Raw genomic sequence first — 7,014 nt, forward strand, 5'->3', positions numbered from 1 at the left:
TGACGGCGCAGTTTCGTGACCAGAAAAACATGGAAGGACTCTGATATTATATTATCCGTCATCCAGATAGTAATTCGGCAGTGTAATATCCTCTCTATGAGTTTGACCATTTTGGAAGTAAGAGAAACAGGTCTGATGTTTTCTATGTTATAACCTAGCCCTTGTTTTTTAGGTATCGCGATTACTTTAGCTACTTTCCTATCGTAAGGTACCCAGGCTTTATGTAAGGAATAGTTTATAACGTCTAGAAGGTCTCCAGGAGATAGATCAAATAAAATTTTTATCATGTGAACGGTAATTCCATCAGGACCAGGGGCTGACAAAGGTAAGTTTCGAATCACTTCAGCTAATTGAGGCAATGTAACTTCGGTATACATTAATTATGGGGCTAACTTTTGCAAATTATACGACATCGATGGCTTGAGTCTACTCTCCAAGCATTTAGCAAGGAGTTCAAGAGATTTTCTCATTTCATCGGGAGACAGATTGACATAATCCATATTAGTTGGCGATGGCAGAATTTTCCGATATCTCATATATCTAAACTACGATTTTTTGTTTTTAGATTTAGAAAGGAAATCATAGGGTTTGCTATCATAATCCTCTTTAGCTTTAGCAACTGTACGTTTAAAGACAGCAGTGTGAAACTTGTAATCAGACCAATTTTTGGGGCACTTGTTGTAGAGGAGCTGCTTCCAAGCTGCCTGTCGCCGTCGGTGGTTTCGCGTGCAGTCTGTATGCCACCAAGGGTTATAAGATGTTTGCTTTGCAGATGTAACACTGTATTCAGCCTTTTTGTATGTTCTTTTAATTACCGCACAAACTTTCATAGCCTTGGTGTCTTCATGCTCTTCAGAATGAGAAGCCAAATGTACCTTAAGATCGGATTTAAATTTATTAGTCTACAAATACGTGTACCTGGGAGCATGATGCCATAATCAGGCAAGCAATTTCAATCAATATTGGAAAGTGGTTACTGTTGGTTGCACAGTCCAGGACTGTCCAGGATGAGTTAGTGAAGGACGAACTTACGAAACTTAAATCCAATGTGGAGCAGGACTGTTTACAAATATATGTAGGAATTCTAGAGTTCAGACAAGACAGATTATTATCTATTGTCCAATCCCACAAGCATTTGCCAAATTGGTCAATTCGAAAGCTCCAGCACGTGTGATGGGAGTTGAAATCTCCAACAAGAATTTTGTCCTTACACCATGAAGTCACTGCTGAATTCAAACATCGAGTGTTCTGCACACCCGCCGGAAAGTGTAAATTTACTAACGAGAAAGGTAGACACCCTGGTAAGGTTATATCTAACGCAAAAATTTCACTTTCGGGAGACATATGTTTATATGAAACCTTTGCCTTAAGGCTAATTCTGTTATTGATAAAGAAAGCTAAACCACCGCCCTTCGATGGATGGTCCATTCGGAAAGATCGATAGTTATTCAAATGAAAATACTGATGTCCGAAAGCCATGTTTCTTGCAAGCAATATTATCCGGGGAGAATTTCGATGATAAATACAATAAATATGTTGCTGCAGAGTAAATTCATCGGCAATTCCATTGAATAATTTTGAGAGACCTATGGTTGCGTAAGTATGGACTGAGTAACTCCCTTACTTAATATGTTTTCCTTTAAGAAATCTTCCTTTGTAAGGCTGTCTTTCTGATACTTTTTTGTCTTTGACTGAGTTAGAGTCGTAGCTTTTTCAGACAAAGGGGACCTACACCGTTTTAACGATCGTGGATCCATGCCCAGTGTGTTATCGTTGATGCCTGCACATTGGCTCTGGTTAACATCGACGGGTGGAATTACAATTTGGGCATCTTGCGACGTGCAATTGGCGGTTACTTCTTCATTTGAAGGACGTGTACACTGAGTCGTTCGAGAAGCTATACCAACTGCTGTTGTTGTTCCGAATATCTGCGCCATCTGGCTAGTTAGAATTTGTGTCAAGAACTCACAAAGGTTTCCAGCTGGGCACTTCATAGATTTTTCCGTCGCCCTTTCGATGGCATCAGCAATAGAAATTGAAAGAGACGCATCCGTTGCTGTCACCTGGTGGGCTGTGACGCCAGCGTATCCCTGTGTCCTAGAATTAATTTCCGCTACGGCTTCTCTACGGGAGCGTCTTCGTTAAACGAGTTCCAGAATTTGAATTTCCCGTGCCTTTGCTGAGCAATAAGAATAATCAGCAGAGTGCGCCTCATTGCAGAGGCAGCATCTTTCTTTCTTGCTTTTGCACTCGCTAGAATTATGGTCTTCACCACAAATTCGGCACCTGGGAGCAGATCTACATCCTTTTACCGTGTGTCCGTAGCGCCAGCATGTCACACATTGGAGGGGACGAGGGGACAGAGGTTCCACTCTGCATATTAGAGGCCATGCCTTTATCTCTGAGGGTCGAATTGTCCCTGCAAATGTGGCTATGATCGACTCAGTAGGGATCTTGTTTTTCTCGACCACATGTCCACACCGATAAACTGAAATTACACCCGCCGGTGAAAGCATCTCTAAAACTTCTGCCGGTGTCATGTTGACGTAGACACCGCGGACAAGCCCTTTCGCACATGCCAAGTGGGGAGGAATAAATGCGCTCACCGGATTGGCGGCAAACAGCGAACACTATAAAAGGTCTTGTACACAGGACTGGTCTGCCGAAAAGCAGAGGACACCACCTCTGACAAAATGGCGGACCTCGGTGATGTTCTGGAAATGGGCCGTCGCCGATCGCAATTCCGCCTGAATCACTTTTGAATTCTTCATCCGTATGACTCCGTTATTGGTTGGAACAAGAGCCACAGGAACTTACGTGACGCCGTTGCGTAGAAACAGATCCACAGGTAACTCCTGCGGAGGAATAGAAGCGGACCAGGGGAGGCCCCTAGTCCGGGTGAAGAAAAGGGCATCTGCATGGTCTGATTAGGTAAATAATGATGAAACTAGCAAAACTGTTGACAGTCTATAAAAGAAAAAATAGCTACTGCATCCTTGGCCAAAACCCTGCGAGGCAAGAACAGCTCCACTAGAAGCTCCACTGGTCGAGCGGCGCGGTGCTTTGCCACGGCTCCCAAATACTCCTCTCGGCCGCTTCGTCCTCTTTGCCACCGGACACGTGTTTCTTGCTGCAGCATGCTGCCATTCTGAGAGAGCGCGCCGGGTGTACGTTCGTCACGGTCTACCTGGTAGCCGCGGGACGACGTTCACACAGCGCTTTTTCTAATGCTTCAGGCGGTAGCGCGTAGAAAAATGTTGACACGAAGCCATGACGAAGGTTTGAAATCTCCGGAGACCTCGATCATGCTGCTATTTGCTCTGGCACGTTTCAATCAGCAGCCAGTCCCTAAATTGATCTCGAAACAGTCCTACCGGATAACAGACACCCGTAAGCCATGATGAATCCCCTTTAAAAGAGATAGGCTCTTTAATGCATCTTGGAGACATCTGTCTGGTGGCACGCCTAGGGTGCTCATCCAGATGAGTATGATGAAAACTGAAATTACGTGCACAGTACACAACATTCAGAGAGTGCCTTAGTGGGGCCGTCGACATTGGTGAGTCGGTATACACGTATGGAGACATCGCGGCTGCACCGTCTTGCGGCGGTGCTTCGCTAAAGTATTCAATACTTCAGAGAAATTTATTTTCTTGTAATCAATAGCCAACAAAATTACATCTGCCGCTACAGTCATTGCGTACAACCCTACATTCTACCGGTGCGGGACAACAATGACGTACTATAGATATCCGACGGACATCCGCTACCATGACATCGATATTCTAGAGATGTCTCGAATACGCCTCTCGCACGACCGTTTGGCCGCACTTTTGGTGTCCTGCGAACATCCCTTGCATGTCCGCAAAGGACATTATGGGGACATGCTGCGTGCACTTTACGGTTGTATGTCGGTGCCTTTTGCACAGTGTTTACCATAATGCTATTTACATGTAGCATCACACGGTGTGTCACATGCAAAGGCTGAACGCCCACTCATGAAGAACAGATGCATCAATTGTGTGCACACGTTACGCGCGCACGCACGTAGGCGGAAGTATGGCATCCTCGATTCTTTCTAGGCCTTTCGCCAAGCGCTTATTGCTTATGGAACCTATTTAATTAAGGCCTATTGAACTAATTGAAGTTTTCACAGTTGCATCGGAAAATTCGTAACGTACGACGTACACACAAGATGTGGGCATGCTAGCTCGCGATTGTAATTCGAACAGGCGAGAAAACAATTCAGTGACCAGGAAAGGCAACGCCTCAATTCGAGGGCAAATATTCACTTGTATGTCAAAAAGGACCTTATGCGGAATAACCTTGGAACATCCGTCATAGATTATCCGAAAGCTGACGTCCAGCGGATGTCCTATTTGTATCCGAAATGCCGCATAGACATTGAGACGCGATTCGGATGCCCAATGGATTTAGTACACTTGAACAAATGTGACCCTTTGGGGTGTATATTTGTAGCGTACACCCTTTGGGGTGTAAGTGGACGTGGAAAAGCTTTAATGGGGAAACAAGAAATGACATTTATTTCATAATTTCTACCGATCATAGCATAGTGCAGGATGTAGAAGTGATAGGTAGTGATCATAGAAGTGCAGTGATCATAGGTTAGTGAGGGCTAGGATTCACCTCAATTCGAACCGAGAAAGAGTAAAATTGGTCAAGAAAAAGTAGGTCAACTTAGAGGCGGTAAGGCTAAAAGCCGACAAATTTAGGCTGGTACTTGCAAACAAATATGCAGCCTTAGAACAGAGATGATGATGATGACATAGAGGTAATGAATGAAATCGTAACGAGGCTGGCTTCAGAGGCAGCAATTGAAGTGGCAACCAGTAGGCAAGCTCACCCAATTAACAAAGGACCTAATAAAGAAACGACAAAGAATGAAAGTGTCTAACTGAAGAGGTAAGATAGAATTCGCGGAACTATCAAGACTGATCAACAAAGAGAAAATAAGTGATATTTGAAACTATAACGTGAGAAAGACTGAAGAAGCCGTAAAAAATGGACGCAGCCTGAAATCAGTGAGAAGGAAACTTGGCATAGGACAAATAAAAATGTATGCGCTGAAAGAAAATCAGGGTAATATTATCAGCAATCTCGAAGGTATAATAAAAGCAGCGGAAGAATTCTATACTGACCTGTACAGTACCCCGAGAACTCAGGAGTACTCTATTCGAACCAATAATGAACAGTATACAGAAACTCCTCCTATAATTAGATATGAGAACAGAAGGGCCTTGCAAGGCATGAAACGGGGAGAAACGGCAGGAGAGGAGGGAATAACAGTCGATTTAATCAAAGATGGAGGAAAGATAATGCTAGGAAAACTGGCGGTGCTCTGTAGGAAGTGTCTATCGACTGCTTGGGTCCAAGAAACCTGGAAGAATGCAAACATAATACCAATCCACAAAAAGGGAGACGTTAAAGAATTGAAAAAATATAGGCCCATTAGCTTACTCCCAGTATTATATAAAATACTTACAAAATAATCTCCAATAGATTAAGGGCAACAGTGGACATTAGTCAACCAAGGGAACAGGCTGGCTTCAGGAAGGGATACTCTACAATGGATCGCATCCGTCTCATTATTCAGGTTATCGAGAAATCAGCAGAGTACAATAAGCCTCTCTATGTGGCTTTCATAGATTACGAAAAAGCATTTGATTCAGTAGAGATACAAGCAGTCATAGAGGCATTGCGTAATCAAGAAGTACAGAACGCTTACGTAAATGGTATGGTATAGTAAAGCTTTATTGAAGTCCTGCAGATCGTGAGTCTTCACAAAGCGGGCCACTCCCACGTGGGAACCGAGATGCCGAGCACCTTGGCCATATCGTGGGCCTGCTGGACAGCCCAGAGTTGGTCAGCCAGAAGGGGGCTGCGGAGAACCGCCTCCCATCTGGCCGAGCTGTTATCGTTGACAGATCTTGACCGGGCACACCACCAGAGCATGTGTTCTAACGTGGCTATTTCTCTACAATCGCGGCAAGTACCATTGGTGTAAGTATCCGGATAGATTTTATGGAAGCACGAAGGACTGGGATACGTATTCGTTTTTAGTAGACGGAGCGTTAATGCTAGAGCTCTATTGAGCCGCGGACGAGGAACGAACTTGGTTCTACGGCTGAGATAGTAGTGTTTAGTAATCTCGTTGTAGATGGAGGGCGTGCCCCTGTTCTCTAGGGAGTCGGCTTCCGATTGGTCGAGGATAGCGCGGTGGGCGAATTCACGCGTAGCTCCATGAGCCGACTCGTTGGGGTTGGGAGGAGCACCCGTTATCTGACCCTGATGTGCGGGAAACCAATAAATGAAGTGGTGCGTGATTGCCTTGCCCCGAAGAACTCCGAGGGCTTGTTTGGAAACAGTGCCTTTTTCAAATGCTCTGATGGCAGACTTTGAATCACTATAGATGACACCCCGTGAGCTATCAAGCAGGGCTAGTGCAATAGCCATTTGTTCAGCAATTTTATAGTCCCTCGTCCGAACCGAGGCAGCATTGGTGATTCCTTGCCGATCATCGACAGTGATGAAGGTAAACATCCGATGCCCTTCGTCCCTTACAAGACGCGGCATCAACAAAGCTGACCTGTCGCTGATCACTGTGTATTTGCCTAAGGAGGCTGGCCGCCCTTGCCTTCCTTGTACCGCGATTATGATCGGGGTGCATGTTCCTAGGTATGGGCGCAAACCTAATGTTCTCACCAATCGACGGAGGAACGTCAAAGAACTCTTCCGCTACTCAATCGGGATGATATCTGAGTTCCTGCAAGATGGATCTCCCTGCCTTCGTTGTAGTGAAGCGAGTTAGCGGTGCGAACTCCTGGGCCTCTGCAATCTCTTGTAGAGTATTATGAATGCCAAGCTGCATTAAGCGCTCTGTACAAGTGTTTACGGGTAACTACAGAACCGGCTAGTAATCTTCCTAAGGTGTGCCTTCAATTTATTCCGCTCTGCCCATTACCATCGACGATGTAAAGTGGCACAGAACGAAGG

The sequence above is a fragment of the Dermacentor albipictus genome, unplaced genomic scaffold, assembly GCF_038994185.2.
Source record: "Dermacentor albipictus isolate Rhodes 1998 colony unplaced genomic scaffold, USDA_Dalb.pri_finalv2 scaffold_13, whole genome shotgun sequence".
Classification (NCBI taxonomy): domain Eukaryota; kingdom Metazoa; phylum Arthropoda; class Arachnida; order Ixodida; family Ixodidae; genus Dermacentor; species Dermacentor albipictus.